The following is a 24,873-nucleotide window of genomic DNA, read 5'->3' as shown; positions in this document are numbered from 1 at the left end:
TCCAATATTCACAGCACTTGGTATCCGATCAAAAATCACCAGGTTTTCAAAGTAAGGATGACCAATGATCAACAACAAGGAGAAAAATCACTCATAATAAGTGACCAACAAATAACACAGGTAACAGAAATACTAAAATTATATTAAAATAGCTGCTATAACTTCACTCCCTATATTCAAGAAGGTGGGAAAGTACAAACATGTACATGAAAGATACTTTAAAACCTAAATCAAAGTTCTAGAGATGGAAAATATGATTCTAAAACAAAAATTGCACTGGACAATTAAACCACAACCTAGAGACTAGGGAAATTTATAACTATCAAATACCAACAGACTGGACAAAAAGCACTCATACTTTGAGCAGATTAAGCAGTGATCATAATATGGTTATTTTCTATTTCTCTGTTGTTTTATGTTTTACATTCCGCCTTTGATCATTCACTTTGCAATAATAATTAGCAATAATTGAACAAAGAAAAAAGAAAGCTCTCCTTTTCTTTCTATTTTATTTATTTATATATTTTCTATTTTATTTATTTATATATTTTCTATTTATTTATTTAGTAAACCAAATATAATTTATAATGAGGTAGTATCATTATAGATAGATAATATCAATAGCAAAATTGACATTTCATAAGAAAAGTTCAGCAAATTTAACAAAATACAACAGTAGAAACTGTTCAAAAATTAAAGAAAAAGACTGAAAGGACATTATTGAAATGTGAAATAACCACATTTCTAGTTCAATTCCAATTACATGACCTCATATTCATGTAATTGGGGGCTGGGGAGATAACTCAGTCGGTAGAGTGCTTACCTCGTAAGCACAAGGCCCTGGGTTCGATCCCCAGCACCAAAAAAAAAAAAAAAAAAAAAAAAAATAGTTGAGATCATGTAATTGGAATCACAGAAGAAGAAAGAAACACAAAAATGTCCCAGGGTTTGACATCTTGTGTCTGTGGCCCATTCCTTGGAGCAGGGGCTTAGATAAAAACCATAAAAATACTTGAGTGGTGATGATAAAGTGCAGGTTCCATGACACGCCATCTAGCAACAGATGTTAGGAGGAGCTTTCTTTAGTTTTAGTTGTATTAAGCTACTGTGGCCGTTCTTCATGTGATGCCTGTCTTCCAACTGGCTCTAAATGTCCTCCCAAGTTGATATTGGTACTCAGTTGAGAGGGAGAGATGGAAAGGCAGTTGAGGCTCAAAAAGAAGAGAACTTTTCTAGTCTCTGAAATTGTCCCTTACTGATGTGTTTCTTTCTTTCATCTCCTTGCCCCATTCTTTTTAGATGGAGGCTTCACTATCTCTTGGTGTATCATAGAGTTCCTACTCACACTTACACTGTAAAGAGCACATCATTAACCCTATGATGGAGACCTTGACTCTTGAGTGTATGAGGAAATGAGGCTATTCATTTATATATATATCTGTTCATTCAAAATCTTCTATGGGGCATGCACTAAGAAATATGCTGAAAATATATTAGTGAACAAGGCAGATGCATTTGTAATCCATGGAAATTACAGACTACCTAGAGAGATAGGCATTGTATTCATGCCATTAACACACATAATTATTTAGTAATCTAACATTGAGTGTCTTGGCTCAATTCCTTTCTTCCATGTTCTGTTCCATTGGTGCAGGAAGTCCTACACCTCTATAAACTATTTGCCCCAGAATCCTTTGCCAACTCATTTCCGATTAAGTTTGACCAACAAGAGTCACTGGTGTAAGATTAGAAGGCACTAGAAGGGAAGCCTTAAATCTTCCTCTCTGTGGGGTACTTATTCCTCCATCTGAAGTGTAATCTCTGGAAGTGGCTGTAACTCTACAGGGCTCCCAGTCCTGGCCATGATTTCTTCACTTTAGCTATACTATCCCTTATGAAACTGTCCTTATTGATAGATCTAGCATCCTGCTAGACACCCCTAGAAGTATCAAATACACTCTAAGTATATGGGTTACCACATCTTCCAGTTATTGTTCATTCAATTTACCAATTGTATAAACTAATTCCTTTTATTATATTCACTGTTCTTAAAATACCTAGTAGGAGTTCCATGTCCATAATACATATAATTTTGATGAGTAATAGATATATGAACATTCATGGTCCAATGAACATTTATAATATAAGAGCTAATCTATTCAAGGGAATTAGAAACAGTTTCCTGGAGGAATTTATGTTAAAACAAAAACCAGAGAATAAATAGATATCAGGCAGGGTAGGGAAATGACAATAGCCACATGGTCCAACATTATATTTATTTAAGATATCAAAGGACTACTTTACAAAAGGCAACTCATTCTGTACCACAGTTGACATATGTCCATATTGTACATCCTACAGGTCCATCAGACCACAGCAAGCCTGCAGGGTGCACCTCAGAAGGCCAACCCAAAGGTGTTTCTATTTTGGGTTTTTAATAATAATTCTGTTATGCTTAGGGAAATTTTGCTTTTCACAAACCCTAATGTCTTGCAGGACCAGATAAACATTTCCAGGCAGCTTATGCACTTGCTTTTGGCAACACCTCCAAAACACTGTCTCCACCTGGCCACCCTCAGGCCACACATTTAATCAGGAGTGTGAAAATGTCAAAAAGTTTATGGCAGCTGTCTGAACAACTGCTTCTATCTTTCTACCTTTTTCATTACAATCCTTGTGACATAGCTGCCTAATTATAAAATTTAACCTACCAGTAAAATACAAATCCCTGTTCTTCCCCAGTTCTCAGATCAACATTACTGAGGTTTGTTGGTTTTCCCCATTTTGCCTCAGGCTTCAATATGGCTCAACACAGCATCATTACTGAACTTTTGATATTTTGTTCATCACACGTAGTTTTATGCATAAATTTTGATTAAAAAAAATACTGCATGAACATACATGTTATCCTGAGGCAAGTGCCTTAGTATCCTCACCTTATCCCAGCCCTGAAGGAGTCTTGTTACTCCCTGAAGAAATCAATCTATATTGGAGCAGAGTGGGACATCTGTGTCTATATGGCTCCAGAGGACCCCAGCCATTGGAATCATAGGAACTGCAGAAGGGAGAGAGATATTTCATTCTCTTAAGTACTTTAAAAACAGGACACCCAGAACATTTGCATAAACAAATTTGAATACTAGATTCTATCATTCCTGAAACTCATTATTTGTCTACAAAAATATACTGTATCAAAGAGATTTACATAGGGAAAACCTGTTTGAAAAATTATTTAAATTTTATATCAGTCCTTTGATCAAACCACAATTAATAAAAAAATTAAAACAGGAAAATGAGATATTACAAATCAGAGAATTATTTCATGTGGGTTTCTTGATAACTACACCTGTCCTCATCCTTGATTCTTTTTAACACTTTAGCCACATAGAAATGGCTCGTGTGTATTTTAAGTTCTCCATTTTGTGATTCTCTAGAATTTCTGCTTCAGTTCTCAAAGACTTGCTTTTTCATTTCCTGAGGGTAGCCACAAATGGGTCATTTTCCATATGCCCCTAACTTTTTTCTTTTGGTAGAGAGGATTGAACCCAGGGGCACTTAACCACTGAACCACATCGCCAGTCTCTTTTTAAATTTTATTTAGAGAGTCTCAATGAGTTGCTCAGGGCCTCACTAAGTTGCAAAGTCTGGCTTTGAACTCAAGATCCTCCTGCCTCAGCCTCCCAAGTTGCTGGGATTACAGGCCTGTGCCACTGCACCCCGATTATATGCTCCTACTTAATGGGAAAAGAGCCCAGGATGTAGAATCCAGGCTGGTCTCCAAATGGTTGCTCATTTGTATTTGGAAAAGGAATTTTGGTTTCCATGTCATCACCTCCTAAATGAAGATTTTGAAATAAATGACATACTTTGCCACTTTCATAACCTATGATCAGCTATTTCTGATCTACCAACACATTTTAGGCAATAAGAAAGGATTAACCTAAGTTGGTGTTATCAGTAGTCTTATATCATCTCAGCTTTTTTCTAATACTAGATTTTATTTTGAAGTATCTACAATTAAAGTTGGTTACTCAGAAAATAATTTGGGTACTTCCAATAACAGCAAGAGTTTTGATTTCATTCATTAGGTCCTCAACATGTCTCAAATGATATTTTCCACACTCTCTTATGTTCCGTACTTAAAACTGTTTTCTTTTATAATATTCCCTAAAATTTCCCCGTCTCAGAATGCTTTCCTTTCACTTACAAAAGATTCACAAGCATGTGAAAGCATAGTACTGCTCACATTAATAACAAATATTTATTTTTCCTTTCCCCCTTACACCCAATTTTTCTCCATTCTCTTCTCTTTTTTCTTTCTTTGACTCACTTTTCTAATTTTTTTCTGTCCTTCTTTGCCCTTATGATAGTTGATGTTATCCTAGATGCTCAGAACAAATAAGTAAGCAAGCACTAATATGACAAATTGCATTTTATTCAACAGTTAAACTGTACATATGAAACTCCATGCATATGGAATAATACAAGCCAGGAAAGGAGGTTACATAACTGAAATGGGTCAGTGATAGTAAAATAGTATGCAGTGACTGACTGAAAATAAATTTAGTAGGGAAGGAACAGTCAGCATGGGGGAAAATGAGGACACTAAGGGAAAACAGAATGTAATGTGCCCAGTGTGGGACAGGGAAGTGTTAGGAGATGAACTCTCTTATACACTTGCAATGTCTATCGCACTGAAAGGTACTTATTCACCTGAATATCTATTGTCCTGCTTCCCACTAAATATCAGTCTCCTTAAAGATGCCTGAATATCATTCAACTCTGAAATTATCATCTAATACATACAGTACCATTTTTAAATGGTATGCCCATTACTTATTAGGCATGTGGACATCCACAATTTTTTGGTCAGCTTTCTGAACCACAATTGCTTCATTTGTAAAGTCAGGAAAACACTGTCTGAGGATTAAAATGAGAAATCTAGGTTTGAGCTTTCCCTGAGTACTGGGGAACAAATCAAAATTTTGTTTTTGAAAGCCTACCATTTCAGAGGGTACAAAACTGGATTCTGTGAGAAAGAAAGGCCTTGGAAGGTTGATGAAGAAACAAAAAGCCTAATCTTAAGATCCAGTGGGACAAGAGCATGGTAAGTTCTTTGGTATCTGAGACCTCTGTCTCTGTTGTGGCAGGCCTCCCGTGGGGACCAGGAACAGCAGAGTTCGGGGGCAGCTTTATGGACTAGATCACACAACTGCAATAGTGTTCCACAAGATCGTCCCAGAACTGTGCAGATCCTCATCCAAGAACAACCCGAGATGAGGAGCCACAACATAACTGGTACCTGGAGTGGTGAACAGGGGAATATTTGGTTTCACTTTTCCCTCAGGAGAAAGTATGACAACTCTTGTCTGTTCAGCATGTCTCACATAGTCTGGCGATCTCTGGTTTCTAGTCATCCTAAGTTTTGGTGATACAAAACAGAGTCGTTGGTTGTTTGGGTGAAGCAAATGTGAGGTACTTTTTCCAAAGAACTGCCTGTTCTAGCTAGAAAAAGAACTAATTTCTGGTGTGAGCTGAGGAAGTATACGTGAATCTCACTGGAAGGCAATTTAGGGAAGATTTTAGATATTATAAAGTCACATATCAGAAATTACTAAGATTTTTAAAGCACCTTCTCTACAAGTTACACCACTCAGAGGAGGCCTCAAACTCATTATTCAACCATTTAAATTATTTAAGCATTCCACTACCTTACATGTCTCCACACACATTTAAAAAACACTTCTGTTTTCCACATTTATCTTCCTGATACACCATGGGACTCACATTCATTACCATTTTTCCTCTGTGTCATGAAATTCTTTTAAAAAATAATACCATTTGAGCACCGATTTGACTACAAATGCAGAAACGAACAAACAAAAAAACCCTATGAATGGGTAAAGGTAATAAGAAAATCAATATAAAAATTTCTAAAATCCAATCTCAAATTTTTTGCCTGAACTTCTTCAGTATAATACTATGAAAAAATATTTTATAGCTTTTTTATAGCTTATCGATTATTTTTCATGATTATTTCTTTACTTTCTTCCTCATCCTCAAGGAATATCTGTTAGAACTTTATAGCTTTAAATAAGCATTTGCACAAGGAAAAAAAATCTAAAGAGAAAGTTAAATGACTTATTTGTGTAAAAAATTAAGCATGCATTCCCTTTCCTTGTTGACTTCATATCATTTAAGCATCTAAATATATCTCTAGCCAACTTTAACAAGCTCACATCTTAATTGTGCTCTCTAAACAACTGTTTTTCAGTTTTTTTTTTTTAATTCTGACACGACATCCAAAAAAGTGAAAGGTATGATAATAGCAATTTTAATGATATGCAATGGGAAACTTTTTTTAAGTTTTAAATTGCAAAAATATTTTTTGAAGTTCTGGTTGTGCTTCCTTAAAGTGGGCAATAACAGATTAAAAAGTTAGTTTGTCCTTTCTCCTATTAGAGTATACTACTATAAAATATAACAATAAGTCCTACTACAATAATATAAGTTCTACTTTATGGTACTTAACAAACTCCCATTAATATTATGTAAACTGGAGAGAACATCTGCTTATGATACTTGCTTGTTATTATAGATAGTTGCTCATAGAAAAAAATATGAAGTAGCAAAGTTATAAACAAATATTCTTTAATTTTTGTTCTTAGGTGATTATAGATCTACTAACTTATTAATTGTAAAATTTATCACATTTTAAATAATATTGAAATTTGATCTTACAAAAGAAATTTGAATAACTTGTTTCATACCACTCATATCAAATTCAAATGATTGATTTATTTAATAATGTTCATATTTAAATAATTAATTTTGACTCATAGGCTATCTAAAGTAGTATTCAACATGATAAGAGAAGTAAGCAATAAGTTGCAAATGTATTTATATTGATAAATAATTAGAAATAAATTTCTTGTTCTTAAACTATGAAATCAAATCTATTTATACTATACTTAAGTAAATTATAATTTTCAATATTTCCAATTTCTTAAGCATATTTTTTTCAAAAATATATTTTATAGACCAACCCTCTTGCCTTGTGCTTTTTTAATTAGATTGATAGATGATATATAACACTTCTTACATCAAATATAATAATTTGATCTTCAATCAATTCTTCAGAAACACATATATGGCATAAAATGAGATAGACCTCTTCATGCCAATTCTCCATAAACTTTGGCAAAATTTTAAGCAATGTCTTCATTGTAAAATGAGAATATTTAGAAGTCTCAAGCATCAGTTATTCAATTCATCATTTCCTCTTTCTTTGATCAAATCCATCACTAAAAGTGTGATAATCAAACACCAACAGTAATGAACTAATAGGAGCATTAAAATATGATCTATTTCTAACTTATTGAGCAAAAGTACATTAAAAGTTAGTAATAATGAAACATTTAATAAGTTGAAATACATAGTTTTATGACTTTAAAACCCTGAATAAGAGTAATTTTATACTTTATAGTTCTAACTGAATAATTCAGAGAAGACATTACCTTCAACATTGGCTCAGGAACATAGTCAGTGAGAGTTAGTCCCTTCGACTGCTTTTTATGTACTGTGAACATTATCTTCCTGCTTACTCCTACTTCTCTACTTTCTCTGTTGGTAAGGGAGGCCAAGTTATATAAACCATGATATAGTTCCTCTTTTTGACATTTCATATATTCCTGTCTCTATTGTTAAAGAGAATGAGTAATACATAACAGACCATGATTTGAAAAATTTGAGATTACAAAGACCAATCTTATTCTTTTTTTTCTTCTATAAACTATTTATTATTTTATCAACAATATCAAAATACAAATACAGGTTGGAACTGATTTAATACAAAGCTGAATAGCAAGCACAAACTTAAATGTATAATAAGAGAACAATATTGCCACTGTTAGGTGAAAGATCTCAGGAAAAGGTAAATTGTCAGTCATTATAATCTGGTTTCAGTTTCCCTGGATTTTACAAAAACCGTCTAAAGATATCAGTAAGTGAAACCAAGTGGGAAACACTGGGATCCCCATAGCCCAAAGGTCTTGCAGGACAAGTGGGTTGCTTTCCCATGGAAGAGAGATGAGAAAAAGGAGAAGGAAGGGGAGAGGAGGAATAAATGAAGGAATGAGTAAGAGAAGAGGAGGAGGAGGAGAGAAGGAGGAGAAAAAGGAAAGAGAGAAGGAAGAAACATGTATGTCAAAGAGTGGGTATAATGATCATTACCAATGTTGACCAGTTTTCCCCATACTCAGTCATCCTGTATTTCTAGTTCCCTTGAAGTTCAAAGTAGCCATGGGAGTAGTTCCAGTCAATGAAGTGGGGTTCCATCATTTCCAGCTGCCTTGGTGATCATTGAAGCATGTATCCAAATGGAGATTTCATCAAACCAGGCTCCAAGTGATTCTGGTGAACAACACCCCCACTACCCATTAGCCATTAAGCCATGTTGGACTTGTAGCATCAACAAAAAAATTAAATATTGTGTTAAAACTACAGAAATCTGAAGGTTATGTGCCACAACCTAACGAATTCTGACTCACTCAAGGTATGGGATTATAATTACTCTATTTTTTAAAGTAGCAAGCCATCTAATACCTATTAAGTGTGATAATCAAACACCAGCAGTATTATGGTTTGGATGTGAGGTGTCCCCCAAAAGCTCACATGTGAGAAAATGCAAGAAGGTTCAGAGGAGAAATGACTGGGTTGTGAGAGTATTAACCCAATCAGTGAATTAATCCCCTAATAGGGATTAACTGAGTGATAACTGAAATGGTAGGATGTGGCTGGAGGAGGTGGGAATTGAAGGTGTGACTTGGGGGTATATGTTTGTATCTGGCAAGTGGAGACCTCTCTCTGCTTCCTAATCATCATGAGAGCTGCTTTTCTCTGCCACGCTCTTTTGCCATGATGCTCAGCTTCAACCTCCAACCTGGAGGAATGGAGCCAACTTTCTAGGGACTGAGATCTCTAAAATCATGAGCTCTCAAATAAACTTTTCCTCCCCTAAAGTTGTTCTGTTTGGGTCTTTTAGTCACAGCATTTGAAAAGCTGACTAAAACAATACCCATATGTAGAATAACAATATTCTCTGCTCTCCCCTGGGTAGCACATGACTATCTTCCTTCCACAGTGGATATACGGTTCACATTGTGATAGAACAGAAAGAGAACAAGCCTGGGAGCTTTAGATACTTGTCCAAATAATGCAAGGAGCTAGCAACAGAACGTGGACCTCTCACTAACCTACTCATAGCACAGTAAACAAGTCATTTAAGCACTCCAATGTTATTTTTCTTGTTTGTAAATGAGGTCAATAATAGTTTCTCTGTCTAAATAAGAAAGTTGAGCATCAAAGGAGTTTTTATGTGTTGCCATTTGCTAGAGGATAAAAATATATTCTATTCCTCTCTAAATTCCCAGTCACCTAGTAAAGTATCCTATTACAATAGATTCTAAATAGATTTTTAAAGACATTCTATTCCAGCAATTATTTAAGCCTTTAATGTCTTAACTCCATTTTAGAGAATATTGAAAATGTGTTCTTCATGATGTACCTTGCTAGTCAAGTGATTATTTTTTAATGCTTTTGATACTTATTGATCATCTACCATATGTCAGGCACTGTTCTAGGCACTGGCGGGGTAGATCCACAAACAGATTAGACAAATTCTCTTCTATTACATAGGGAAAATAATAGCAATTAGCAAGGAGTGGGAGGATGAATTTGGTGATCAGAAAAGGCATTCTTGTTAAGTAGGCATTGGAGCAGAGAATTATATGAAGGAAGTAAACCAGATAGCAACTTTAGCATTCCAGGCAGTGGGCATAGCAGGTGCAAGGACCCAGAGGTGAGAGTGTTCTTTTGCTTAAAGAATAAAATGAAAGCATTTAGATGGAAGCAATGTGAGCAAGAGGGAGAATATTAAGAATGAGGTCAAAGAAGTAGAGGAGAAACCAAGTCCCTCATAGACCATGATGAGGGTGATGAGCTTATTCTGAGTAAGTTAAAGAGCACTAGAAGCTTTTAAGCAGAGGACATGATTTAACTTTCATTGTCAAAGGATCACCTAAGCCATTATAGAGAATAGATTGGAGAGGTGTAATTGAATGTGTGTGTGTGCGTGTGTGTGTGTGTGTGCATGTGAGAGAGAGAGAGAGAAACAGAGAGAGAGAGAGAGAGAGAGAGAGTGTTTGGGTGTGTGTTTCCTAACTACAGCCATTCACAGGGCCTGTGACACCAAGGAAGAGTCTGCAGGGCCAAGGAATCTGTCTGCATATGCAGGATTACATACCTAGTTAGAAAAAACCTTGTGATACAGAAGTAAAGAAAAGAAGGGCTTTTCTTTAACAGATGCACAAAACAGAGTCTGTGTAAAAAAAAAAAAAAAAAGGAAGAGAGAAGGGGGAAGAGGAGGAGAAGGGAAGAGGGAATAGGAGGGAAAGAAGAGATTTTAATTTGCTAAACATTCATTGTTTTCAAGAAGCACTCTTCAGTGGGACAATGGGAAAGGTTGGAAATTAGGACAGACTACATAAAGAAAAAACGTGGAAGCAATATATATGGCAAAAACAATGTGTGGAGCTATTCCTGAAGACATCAGAAGCGTTATTAAGAACAGACAGCTGGGGGCAATGTAGGCTTAGGAAGTACAACAGGCACATCAGCTTCATCAAAGAGGAACCCCTAAATCAATCAAATCTTCCATAGACATGACTAATAGGAACAAAAATACCCTGTGAGGCATCTTAGGATTACTGTGACATACCATTTTGGACAATATTCAATAATTATTGGTTTCTCTCTTTTCAACAAAATTTCCCTTTGTTACACATGATTCACAAGATTAGCAGTGCTTGGGTTTACAAATCACAAACTCATTTTCCTGTTTCAATCAAATTCGACCCAGTAGAAAGGCAATCCCCTTAAAATATTGTCATATTCAATGCCAAAGGATCCAGGCAGGGACCACCATTCCAAAGATGAATCATTGTTCCAAAGGACAGCTCAAAACTATAAATCCTGTTGAAATCCAGAACTTATAAAAAGAAAGGAGGATGAAACTTAGTGAAATCTTAGAGACTGCTTTAGGGACCTTGACAGCATCACAAATGTTTGTGTGGAAAGCAAGAGAATTACACATTTTCCCCCTATATTTATAGATGAATAAACTAAAATCAGTTTTATAACATATTTAATGTTATTCAGAAAAATCAGGAAAAATAAGTGAGTGACTTTCCTCACTTATTATAAAGTTGCCATGTTCATATGCTTTTCTATTTGTGTCTGTGTATTTACACAAAATATTGCTGGTTATAACTTTATGTTTCTACCTACTACTTTTAAAACTTCCAGTGATCCAGAGTTCAAAGACAAATTATAGCATGACCACTATAACTGAGCTCTCCATTTCTTTTGTTCATGAAGAGACATGTTGTGGCAAACATCTGCAGACCATATCCTCAAAGGAAAACCCCTTTGACTGAGAAAGATTGAGAAAGATGTTTGCTGCCCTTTCATCCAAGATCATCACTCCCACTAACCAAGGAATGCATGCAATCTCTAAACTAAAGACTAAGTCCTAATTCTTAAGCAAAAGTAAATATATAAAAATGAGTAAGAAAATTATTATGAATTTCTCTGCAATGTGACAAATATTAGTAATGCTGCATCATAGTGGCCTGAGGAGGTGATAAGCATTTCCTATACAGTAGCTCTGACAGTACTTCAGGGAAGAGATATTACGATTCTCCACTTTCAAATCTAGAAAGTATAAGTTTAAAGAATTTAAGTATTTTTCCCAAAATCGCATAGCTAGTAACCAACAGAGGAAGAAGGCCGATCAAGATCTTTCCCCTTTGAGATCTGCATGGGACATGTTAAGTTAAAGTAGCCCTGGGAGCTGGTGCTACTGTGCATCATAGATTAAGATATGCTCATGAGCTATGTCAGACAGCAAGCTTCTGGAAGCTGCTCCCACTTGCAATAATTGCTACTTTCATTCTGCGGTCCCTTTCCCTGTCTTTGATTTTTACCTCATTGCGAGTCATTTTCTTTTCATATTTTGTTTAAATATCGGTAAAGGAAACAAAACAAGAATGTTCACTACAGAATTAGAATTTTTTTTTTGAAAATGTTCATATCAAGTGATGACCTTGGCTAAATGATTACAAGGACTTGAACCTACACTATGAATTTAGAAATGACTCACATCTTATTTCATAACCATTATTTTTGACTTGTTCATCCAGTAGACATATTTGAGAAAAGAAAATGACATTAGAAAAAATGTCCACATTAGGTTATGTATGCTAACCTTTTCATTCTGTCAGTATAATCAATTCTCTTGTCTTTTCTGTTTTCATTGTAATTCCTATTAGGAAATTTGGTGATATCATGCTAATAGAAGAATTCATGTAACATATAGAAACAGAACTAATTAAACAAACACCCTGAAAATAAAACTTTCTTCAGGAAATAGATCTATTTTCATAATGTAAATCCACAGTGAAGTTTAGTCTCTTTTATTTTCTTTACTATGAAGACATGGGCATTGGTGTTCTTCACTTCTCTATTTTTAATATAGTTCCTCTTTATTCTGGTTGTGTAATAATAAAACTAATAGCAGTCTTGGTTCTTGTTAGAAAGTCCCTAGTGGAGGCAGATATTGGAATTAAACTGCTGACTTGCTCTCATATGACTGTATTGAAATTCCTAGAATTTAGGTGTTTAGAAATTTTGTATCAAATATAATACATGGTCACAAGAAAGAAGCAGACTTCGAGTCAAATGGACTGTGTCTTGATGGAATTTCCACAGCTATACAGGACCCCTGAATTTCTGATTGTAACAGCTAAGGCTCTGTTATATCTTCGTTGAGTGAACAACTTATTATAGACCATTTGAGAAGAGGGAGAAAGGCGCCATATTCCATGTTGCCTTACAAAGCTAAGGAATGATACTGGGCAGATCTACACCCAACCCAACAAGACTGTAGACTGGTCTAAGTGCAGTAAGAGGAAACAGTGGGTGAAGTCCAGGTCTATGAAAGCATGGCGTAGATCAGGTTCTAAGCTCTAGGTCACCCTTATGCTAGCCTCATTAACAAGATGATTGAATATCAACTGCTTTAGGATGTTTGAAAAAGATTGATATCACCCTGATAGACAGGCATGGTAAAATGTCAACTCACTCCAGTAAGTCTACCATTTTATCAGCTATCTGGAGGAAGTTGTAAGGCACGTTGTTCTGGTCTTCATCCACTTTTTCCCCACTCCCTAAAGCCCCATTAGCACTCTCTGTTCGGTTATGCCCTACTCTGTGCCAGGAACAGAGGCTAGTTTCCTGGAATGAATGAAGCTTCAGCTCATGACCCCTCAAGTATTGCCCCTTCCAAATCTTATGCAATGTAATTTTGAACTATTTTTTGTGGAGAGCTCCATAACATATAAAGTTTTTCCCCACATAACCTGGAGTCAGTCTTGCCAAATAGACTGAATCCTATAGATCATTAACTGATGTGGTAACAGAATAACAGCCCCTCCAAAAATGTCCGCATCCTCACACATGACCTATAGATAAGTTACCTGACATGTCAGAAGAGGTCAGAGGGATGCCATGTGAGGACTCATCTGTCATTTCTGCCTTTGAAGATGAAGGAACCTATAGAACCAAAAGTTAATAAATTTGTTTGTTCCATGTAGAAGCATCACCTTAAGCTATGACACATTGTGTGTGTGTGTGTGTGTGTGTGTGTGTGTGTGTGTGGTGTGTGTGTGTGTGTGTGTGTGTTCTATCCACATGGCTCTTCTCTTATGACACTTTGTTCTAACTACACAGAAGGAAGTAATTTTGGAAGTGACAATCAGAAGTAAATTCCATAGAACTGGTATGATTCTGAATGAAAAACAACACTGATACTTCAGAAAGTTTTAGACCCTTAAATAGCTAGAATATTCAAAATATACAATTGCTTGGTAAATTCTTCATAAATTTCCTCTTACCATTAGCAGACACCCACTTCAGCAAGTCAGATCTCACCAATTTACTCATCATTTTCCTTAAATTCCCTAATCAGGTAATTTCCATATCATGCTAAGGGTCCTTGAATTAATCTGGATTCATCTCTCTTAAATAGTAGGTCTCTGTTCTATCAACTGTAATCTCATGTGAGAAGTTTGGGTTTGGGGGGGGTGCAACTATTCTATGTATTGGCTGTGGAGACATTGATTACCCATTGTCAAAACTCAGATTTGTGCATTCGAAGGAATAGATTTTACTGTATATAAATTATATCTTAATCAATCTGATGTAAAATTTAAAAACATAATAAATATATATGTCACCCAGTTCAAAATCATTTGCTACAGCAGTAACAGAAATTAATAAACCTGGCTTCTGGTTGGATTTAGTTAAGAAATCAACTGAAGGAGAGCAGAGCCTTAGAGCAGATAGTGGTCAGAACATTTTTTTTTTAAACTGGCTTTCTACCTGCTCTGAACCTACTGTCATTGCAGAGTTAGCATCTCTAACATCTGGAATTCTTACCTCTACAGCTAGAATTCCTCCTCCACTGCATTAGGTCTCCCTGGAATCCTGAGACACAATTTCCTCTTTGCTCCTTCAAGCCTACAGCTGGTAAGGACATCCTTCCCATTCTTTGTCATCTTTCTCTACCCACCATTCCATAGAAGGTACTTGCAGCAGTCAGTACCCCCCCAAAATGCATGTCCACCCAGAACCTCAGAACATGACCATATTTGGAAATAGGATTTTTGCAGATGTAACTAAGGGTCTTGAGATGAAACCCTCTTGTATTTAGGGGTAGGCCATGAATACAATGATTGAAGTTCTCATAAGAAGGGAGGACACAGAGAGACACATGAAGAAAGCCACATGAAGATGGAGCCAAAAATTGAAGTGATGCCTCTACAAGTCATTGAATGCCAAGGAGGCCAGAAGACATCAGAAGCAGGAGAGGGACACGACCAGCATTTTACTCGAAGCCTTCAGAAGGAACCATGTCTATCAATATCTTGAATTCAGACTTGAATTCAGATTTCTTAAAGCTGGCTTATTCCAGCTCACAGCTGTCATCTGTTAGCATCTCTCCCAGATTCCACTTTCATTGATAAAGTTTCAGTATGGTAAAATTGGCCATCATGGGAGCACATACACCACAGAAACCAGCAAACACTACAAACAAGGGCCTTTGTCTTCCCTGGAGACCTGATAATTAAACATTGACTATCACACTGCTGGTGATAGTCACTACTATGAAATTTTTGCATTGAACAGTTTAAACTTTGTGATTTACTGCCGACTCTGTAAGCCTACATTCCACTTGACTTGGAAGGTAAAAAGCAAAGATTGATAACTCCAAGTAAAGTAGAAATGCCTTCAAAGTAGGACTAAGATTCAACTTACTGGTTCTACACATTCCTAAACCTCTTATTCCCTCATTGGTGACCCTTGAACCCTCTTTGGAGATCACCTTCCTTTCGAATTTCTTTACTCCTTTTCTTCTTATCCAAATTTAGATTTGACAGAGAAAATGGGGACACATAATAAGGTAGATGTAAGTTCACTTCAGGTAAGTGAACTTACCTGAGTGATCTGGATAAATAGGAAGTTAATTTACAGCACAGATGTCTGGGGTCAACTTCCAATGTCAGACATGGAATTAGAGTCACAAATGGACCTTAGGGAAGGTCTCCTAAGTTAGATACATTTGATACAGGACTTGACCAGTCTGGGTGATAACCAAGTACCTTGGCAGCAATCTCCTCACCACATCAATGCCAGGAGAACAGACCAAAATTGGACCAGCTTAGGCACATGAGAAGTTGCAGCAAAGGACATGAAATCCTCAATGATGACCCAAGTGAAGTGAAAATTACATAGTTACGTGTCATCAAAAGATTAACATGGTTTATGTTATGGGAAGGTATTATGGTTTACACGTGAGGTGTCCCCAAAAAACTCACGTGTGAGACAATGCAAGAAGGTTCAGAGTGAAAATGATTGGGTTATAAGAGCCTTAAACTGATCAATGAATTAATCCCTGATGGGATTGACAGGCAATTGGAGGCAGGGAGGGTGTGGCTAGAAGAGGTGGGTCATTGGGGGCATGGCTTTGGGGTATATATTGTATTTGGCAAGGGGAGATCTCTCTTCTTTCTGATCATCATGTGAGCTACTTCCCTCTGCCATACACTCCACCATGATGTTCAGCCTCAAACAAGCCTGAGGAATGGAGCCTGCTGTCCATGGACTGAGATTTCTGAAACCTTGAGCCCCCAAATAAACTTCCTCCCCTAATATTGTTCTGGTCAGATCTTTTAGTCATAGCAGTGAAAAAACTGACTAATAAGACAGTGTGATTTGATATCCCATGAACACAACAAATTGCTTGGGAACTGCCGATAGAGACAAAGCACAAAGTAGATGTTCCTCATTGGTCCTGCTATGAGTTTTTTAAAAGGCGAGTGAAGAGTATGTATGAAAGACTGAGCTTAATAAGAAAAAGTCTTTTTAAAACAGTTGATCAATTTAAGCCCATTCTCACAATCTCCCCATAGCAAAACTGGGTGCATGTAAACTAGATATTTTCAAAATAAGAACAGACAAGTTACTTTTATTTTCTCACACATTTGCATGTTAATGTACATATATCTACCTCCTATCAGTAGAGGGCTATAAATGAACATGTATGTTCACTAGACAGAAGCCCGGAACATCAGACTTGGATGAATCCAGGGAGTATTGTCATTTCCTGTGGGAAGTGGGAGAGTTTTCAAGGGAAGAGAGTGAATTTTTGAATGGAGAGTGCTGAGGGAATGTACGGAACTAGACATGAGATGGGCGTTCAAAGGGTAGAAATGGCTGGCCATTTCTAGAAGGTAGAGAACGGTCATCTGTGAATTTCCATCCCTGGAAAACCCTACATATCTATGTTCCTTAATCTGAGAGATTAAAGCAAAACACCTGGTTAACTAGAACTTTAACCTTAATCTTTTTAGTCTTGTAATTTCTTTCTAAAATGGCCCTAAAGTAGTCTAAAATAGCCACATAGTCTTAGAACAACAGGTATGATAACTTTGTGGAGAATGAAGCAATATAAGGGCCAAGAGGTTGCAAGGATTCAGTGAAATAAGAATGTAACAGATGGAGACAACTATACCTCCAGGATCCCACAGGTGACAGAAGTGCTTACAGAGAGAACAGTGTGGGAGAGGGTCCCTGAGATGTGAAAAAAAATAATCTAGAAGACAAGTAGATGAGGGGACTCTGCAATCGAACTGCTAGCAACCCTCACAGGTGACTGAGGGATGGAAAGGCAGGAAGGGGCCTAACATCTGAAAGCTACAAAATGACATGGTATCCCAAAACTAATGTGGTTTATGTTATGAGTAGGATTACAAGTAATTTTGTTCCTTTTCCTGTTTTCTAGAGTCATGCAGGCACATACATTCTTTTCATCCAACAATACTTATTAACATATTTATTAACACTGACCAAGTGCTAGGCTTTCTTCATCAGGGAACAAAAGAGGCAAAATTTAATCCCTGCCTGTGTTTTAAATAACTACCATGTAAAGGCAGGAAAAAAAGAACCTTGAATATTTTTAGCTCTGTGGCCAAATATTTCTCTCAAGATATACACACATCACCAGCATTCACACGCACATATACACACATAAACACACACACACACAGTGTGCTTTTATTCATATAATATTCAACCCATTTATTTTCCCCAACATCCCCTCTTATTATGACTTATTCTTCATTTCACTCAAGTTTATTAGAATTTTCCTAAGTTTTTAAACAAAAAGGCTCAGTATTAAACTCATGTGTTAAGTCATTGGCTTTGTTAAATTTAACTGAAATAAAATCATAGAAAACAAATAACTAATCACATGAATTTCATATTCTATCATATTCACTTATTGTGTGTAGTGTACCATCACCACAACACATATATACAAAGCACACTCCAAGAACATTAAAATTGAGAGAAATGAATATTTTCAATTCATGTTTGTTAAAATAATTGTTGCAGTTGTATATAAATGCTCAGGGTGGTAAAAAGGAATTGTTTATTCAGAATAAAGATATTTTATTTGTCCATTAGGTGGCAGCAAAGTTCTTCCATATTGTTAAGTTTTAAAAGTCTTTGAACTTTATGTCAAGTTTAACAACTTATACCTCACATACAGAAATAACATTCAACTGTCTCTAACAGAGGAGGCTCCATACACACTGAGACTAGTGTTATATTGAATTTCAAGACTTAGTGATTAGTAGAAGAAACTATCTTCTGAGTTTAAAAAAAAAAAAAAAGCAAACTATTAATTCTCAATTCAATCCAAAGATTTAGGGTCAATTACATGTGTTGATGCTAAGTTGGACATTTTCCGTTTTTATGAATTTGGCTCCAATAGGTAGAATTGACCTGGAATCAATAAACATCTGCAACACCAAAAATATCAAGCCGTAGCCTTCATCTCTCTTGCCAATCTCCTGTTATCTGAGCAAAAATCCTCTGTTCTGTCTACAAAGTTTCTTCTGGACTAGAAATTAAAGCATGTATATCACCATAAAGTATCATCAATATTACTCTATTGTCTAAAAGTTCATAAACAAAGCAAAGATACCCACTTCCTTCATCTCCAGTTTTAGGAGTTTAGAGGCCCTGAGTCCATCCCCAAAGTTTAGGTATGAAATCTTCCACTTGACCCCATCTTCATCAATATACTGACTTGTAGCAGAAAGGGATCCAAATGGCAAAAGAAAAGTGCAAGGACCCAAAGCGCCTATAGAGTTATTGCTGCCTGCACAGGGGAAGAAATCCTCAAACACAGGCAGTATGATCTCCCTTTTATGGCAGTTGGACTGAATGCACAGAAAATATAAGGGTTTCCCACTCAAAGGATAGTTAGACCAGAGGAACAAGTGGCCCCACCCAGGTGTCTAGGTGGGTCCTGGACCAACACAGCTCCTCGGCTCTGAGATGATGTACTTCATAAAAGTTCTTCTCTTAGTCCAATTCCAAGAGGATTTTCCACACCATAGCTGAAGCTCTGGTGTGCAAACTCTACATCCAAAGCATTTCTCCTCACCATCCTATTCCCACCTTCCCACCCTGAGAACCACTCTTGGCTTTTGAATGCAAAAGAAGAAAAAAAGTCTGATATTTGCACATGACAAACAGAATAGTTAACATATTGTATACAAAGGAGCACTGACCAATACCTATGTCCATGTACCACTGTCAGGCACAAGAGAGGAACACACCCACCACTTTACCCCAAGTGAGTTCCAAGTTAGTCAAAACAGAGGAGCACCATAAGCCTTGGACAGTTAGAACAGTAGGTCCTCCCTTGAATATCACAGAGGAAGAAACCCAAAGACTTATGCTTTTACAAGGAACCAACTTCCATGGATGCCCTGACTCCAACTCTAACCAAGATTAGCTGCCCCCATGTGTGCCTCTGAAGCAAGAGGGCTCAAGAAAACACTCCAAAAGAATGTCATTGTGCTAAGAACATAATAGAATTATTAGTCAAACCTTAAACATATTAATTGGTGGAGGAGACACACTTCAGACATAACACAGGCACAGTCTTACTGTCTCTTAAAAATAGTCTGATAGTACTTTCTTCTAAGAATCCTCCATCTTGAATCTTTCCTTATCAGTTAAGTTAGATCTCCTTCCTCAGAACTCAGAACTCCCAAAGTAGTATATACATTACTCTGTCATATTAAAGGATCTGTTTCGTTACTCTTTCTTTTCCTTTTCTCAGTACCTACCACTGTGTCTGGTACATAGCAAATGTGCAGACTCTTTGAACCTTGAGGTTCTATCAAAGTATATGCCAATTAGCTTGGCTATATTGCAGTACCATTTCACAAGATAGGGAATGCATGATTAGCAAGTTTGGGCATCAAATTTTCATTTTTCATGGTTCTAAATGGAAATATCTAGCAGAAAATTGGAAATACAGACATGGGGCTCAATAGAGAAACTTAGAGAAAATATGATTTGGTGACTGTACATGATTATTCAAGGAGGTCATATAAATGAGAAGAATGGCATAAAAAAACCTCTAAGAAAATACAAACTTTTCAAAGAGAGAAAGAATGTAATCAAATGTCACAGATGTGAAAGGAGATTCAGAGGGAATGGTTTCAGTTTCCATTTATGCTTTTCCACACTGGACTCAAATTTTGTGGTGAGTTCATCAATGTTTACAGAAGTTCAATTCATAATAGCTAAACTATGGAACCAACCTAGGTACCCTTCAATAGATGAATGGATCAAGAAAATGTGGTATTTATGCACAACAAAATATTACTCAACCTTAAAAAATAATGAAATTATGGCATTTGCTGGTAAATGGATGGAGCTGGAGAATATCATGCTAAGCTAAATAAGTCAATCCCAAAGAACCAAAGGCTGAATGTTTTCTCTGATATGCAGGTGCTAATTCACAATAAGAGGAGGGGCTAGGGAAGAATAGAGGTACTTTGGATTAAACAGAGGGGAGTGATAGGAGGGGGAGGGGGCATGGGGTAAGAAGAATGGTAGAATAAATCAGACATTATTACCATCAGTGTAATTCTATGTCATGTATGACCAGAAGAATGAGAAGTTATACTCCATTTATGTATAATGTGTCAAAATGCATTCTATTGTCATGTATAATTAGAACAAACAAAAATTTTGTGGTGAGTTGTTTTTCCTCTATACTGCCACCAGGGGTCTTCCAAAAACTTCCTAGTGGGCTCACCTAGGATTTCTTAGCTGTCATTATAAGGGCTCTCCCGCAGTGACATCTGTTGAGCAAAAACAGGCATCCCATGAGAGTAGTTTATTGAATGCCTGATGATCTTGATTAAGTTGAAGTTCAGATGAGTGACTTCAAGTGACTTCTTCAAGTAACTCATAGTCTGTGGTTTACTGATCTCCAGGTAGTATCTTCTCACATGATTTGTGAATAAAATATACTCTCCATACCTCAAGAATTGGAATTGGATGTCTGCCAAGGACATACTGGAGTCTGATGTATAGATTGTGTAAAGTTTAATGACACCCCAAAGATCTGTTGATCAATAGATTGTTGAAAGTAAATAGACATTGCACAAAATTTTTCCCTTAATACATTTATAAAAAGCCATGTATCAGGTATTGTATTAGGCACTGAGAACATATTGATTTTCTAAAAATAAAATAAAATCATGTTATCATAGTTCTATTTTTGTCATTCTAGAAATTATCTTTATACTTTCTAAAAGAAAATAAGAAGAAAGCTGGTTTTCTAAGGAATCCACTGCTAGAATGAGAAATGATTGGGCTGAATGACTTTTTGCTTATCTTAATTATTCCTGAAGTAATACTTCTGTAATTACAACTTAATTGCCTTCTAGTAGTTATAATGCTGTTGAGCATGTTTTATATGTGCGTTGTTTGAGGTTAGATTTTAAAAATCTGTACTAACATGAAAATGCTTAATAATACAGAAAAAGTAAAACTAGCAAAATGTCATCCACATATCCTGCCTCAGTCACATTTTGTCATATTTATTTCTTCTATATATGTTTTATTCTGAACCATTATAAAATAAATTACAAAGGATGGTGTGTCGATTTACTTTAGCATGCATTTCCAGAAAATAAGAGCACTTTCCTACATATTTACAGTACTGTCACTCACCTAACAGAGAATTTCTTAATGTTATCTACTTCATTGTTCATGTTTAAAGACTGTCACTTGCCTCCAAAACATGTTTTCTAGGTTTTATGTCTTTAATTTTCAAACCAAGGTTTAATCAAGAACCATTCATTACCTTTGTTTGTTCTGTGTCCTTTAATCTAAAGCAAATTATGTTCACTCTTCCTCTTCCTCTATGGTAGAGATATGTCAAAGAGATATTTTTTCATGTACAATATTACATACCCTTGATTTTTCTATTCATTTCTTTGTGGTAGTCTTTAAATTGATCCTCTATCACCTGTTTTTCTCTAAACTGAAGGTTAAAACTATTGACTGAATTAGATTTAAACACTTTTAACAGGGCTACTTCATAGGTGATACTGTATGTGACATATGGCATCATATTGGAAAGCATTTAATGTCTGATAACATTCTTAGTTACAGACAGTATGATTACAGGGTTAAAAGGGAGATGAATTAATCTGTTAGAAGTTACAGTTTTCTTCTTTGGAATCTGCATATAATGTACTTTAAAATTTTAGAATTTACAGATTATATCTACAGCCATTGACAGAATAATGTCCCCTCAATGTACCCATGTCCCAATACCCAGCCCCTGTGTACATGTCACCTGACATGAAAAAAGGGAGATTGCAGATATGATTAAGATTAATGACCTTGAGGTGGGGAAGTTATCCTGGATTATCCTGGCAGATCCCCGAAAAGCAGAGAACCTTCCCAGCTGTAGTTAGAAAAAGCTCTGTGATGGTGGAATCAGGGTCAGAGAGATGTTAAGCTGCTGACTTTGGATATAGAGCAAGGAATACATAAGCCAAAGAAGTCAAGAAGTCTGCAGGAGCTGGAGAAGGTAAAGAAACATATTCTCCCCTGGGAACTTCAGAAAGGAATACTTGTTGCTGATGCCTGGATTTTAACCCATTGAAACCCCTCTATGACTTCTGACCTACCAAATCATAATATAATATATTTGCATTTATTCAAGCCATCAAACTTGAAGTCATTTATTATAGTAGCAACAGAAAACAAATATGCCTACCGTAATCAATTATCACGGAATGTAAACGTGTGTGCATGTGTGTGTTTTACATTGCTCATAAATCAACCAGGTGGTCTTGAGGCTATGCCTGGCCTATTGTATTGAAGTATGAACAAAATTATGTCCCATCAGTAACTCAGTAGTCACTGTGGGATTATTTCTACTAGTTTAGATGTAATAAAATGGTATTTTCTGGTTTTTTAAGTACTCTTTGCCTTGTCTATCAATAGGGCTTTGTCATATGAAAACAGAAACAAAAGGTTTCCCAGAAAGTTTTCCTTTCTGGAAAGTATTATCATTTTCAGTAAAAGAAAATGGGTTATTTGGAAAATTCCCATCATAGAACAGAACATTTAGAAACTTTCTGAATGCTGTTTTCTTCCTTTCAATTCCTTACTTTGTTTCAGAAGACAAAATAAGGGGTAGACAAATGATGGGGTATTAAAAATATTAAATAAAAGCACTATGGCTAGTATCCCCTTCAAAGCTTTCAGTATTATCACACTATGTAAGTTTATTACATCATTGTAGAAATGTTGCATTTTCTAAATAATGAATTTCCCAACAACTAATTTCATTGGCATTCCCTCCCCAAACTACTTCCTATCTTTCTTTATATTATTAAGGTAACCTGATAAGTTGATATCAACAACTGTGATGGAGTAAGGACTTCTGAAGATCCCATTCTCCATAAGAGCAAAAAATTATCACAGTCAACTCTTCTTGAACTGTAGAAATTAATCAAGTGTAGGATTAATTTTTCCAGGGGAAACATACTGAACAAAAGCAGCTGAATCTTGATGTGAACAACAAGTTGTGTGGTGTTCTAACTTGTCCTCCTCTCAAACCTAGCTCCGTGATAACCTTAAATATCAACAGCCTGCAATAACAGTGAAAATCTGTAACCTGGAAAGCATTAGAAGAGGAAATGGAACTGTACATCCTTTTAAGTTCCATTCCTAGAGAACTAACTAGCAGAACTCTCTGGTGGTAACCTGGAGTATCCACTCACAAGGCTGTCTTTATTTAATGGGACTCAAAGTCAACCCATTGTGAACAACCTTGCTCCCAGAGGATCTGTTGAAAATAATCAGACACAATTGTTCAACATGATGGCTGCCTGCAGTGGGAAAAGACAGTTGGTAAAAACAATAAGCTAACAAAAAAGCTTAAAAGAAAATCTTGAGAATAAGATGTTCACTGTTGGCTCTGAAAAGCTCTGCCATATTTCTGGTACTCTAGAAGGTCACATGCAAGCATGGTTCTATGTGAATACTCAGGACAGACCTGAGTAAGCTCTAAGTTTTCACTACCACCTAACCTCGAGGCTCTGTGCAAGTGGGAAGTGAAAGCTATAGCAGAGTTGAAGATTGTCTCTGTGGTAAGACATGCTCTGTCACACAACTCCTCAGCAGACTGGGGGATATACTGCTTTCAGGAATTTAAGAAAATCTCTGCTCAGTGATCAGCTGATCTCTAAAAGATAACCAAGTATAGACATCAATGTTCACATATTACTAAGAATATAGGTATTACAGAATTGAGTCAGAAAGGGCATTAAACAAACATCAATAACCACAAACAGCAAAAGCAAAAACCTTTGTGGGAGGGGGAGATATGATTTCTGGATCTGCCACATTATTTAAAATGCCCAGTTCTCATCTAAAATTATGATACATGGAAAGAATCAAACAGTAATAACCAATATATGGGTGGGGTGTGGGGGAAGTCATGAAAAAATTGTCCTGGGGAAGTCCTGATATAGTTGAACATTATTGGGCAAAAATTTTAAATTGTACACTTTAAAGATGTTAAAGAGAAAGCATAATATATCTAAAGAAGGAACAAAAAGAAAAAAAAAACAATGTATCACCAAGTAGAGAATATAAAAAAAGAAGTAGAAATTATTAATGAGAGAAATTCCGGGATTGGCAAATACAATGATCAAAAAGGAGAATTCACTAGAGGGATTGAACAGTAGATTTAAGGAGGTAGAAGGAGTCAGAGAACATGAGGATAGGTAATTCAAGATTATGTAGTCTGGGGTTACATAAAGAAAAAGGAATGAAAAAAATGAACAGAGACACAAA

General features: G+C 36.2%; 1 protein-coding gene across 4 annotated transcripts in view; it reads right to left on the bottom strand.

Moving 5' to 3' along the window:
* Tfec (transcription factor EC) overlaps window positions 1–24,873 on the bottom strand; it is a 207,153-nt gene that overhangs the window by 167,782 nt on the left and 14,498 nt on the right. For 2 of the 4 annotated variants that reach the window (XM_047560780.1, XM_047560786.1), the window contains exons 1-2: window positions 7,518–7,604; window positions 2,937–3,055 (exon numbers count right to left, since the gene is read on the bottom strand). The gene's annotated coding sequence lies outside the window, so the exon portion shown is untranslated. Of the gene's footprint in view, window positions 1–2,936; window positions 3,056–7,517; window positions 7,605–24,873 lie in introns of those variants that run through there. The other 2 variants (XM_047560781.1, XM_047560784.1) reach the window with 1 other exon arrangement.

The sequence above is a fragment of the Sciurus carolinensis genome, chromosome 8, assembly GCF_902686445.1.
Source record: "Sciurus carolinensis chromosome 8, mSciCar1.2, whole genome shotgun sequence".
Classification (NCBI taxonomy): Eukaryota; Metazoa; Chordata; class Mammalia; order Rodentia; family Sciuridae; genus Sciurus; species Sciurus carolinensis.
The sequence above is the reverse complement of the archived record's forward strand: the minus strand, read 5'-3'. Positions and strand labels throughout refer to the sequence as shown.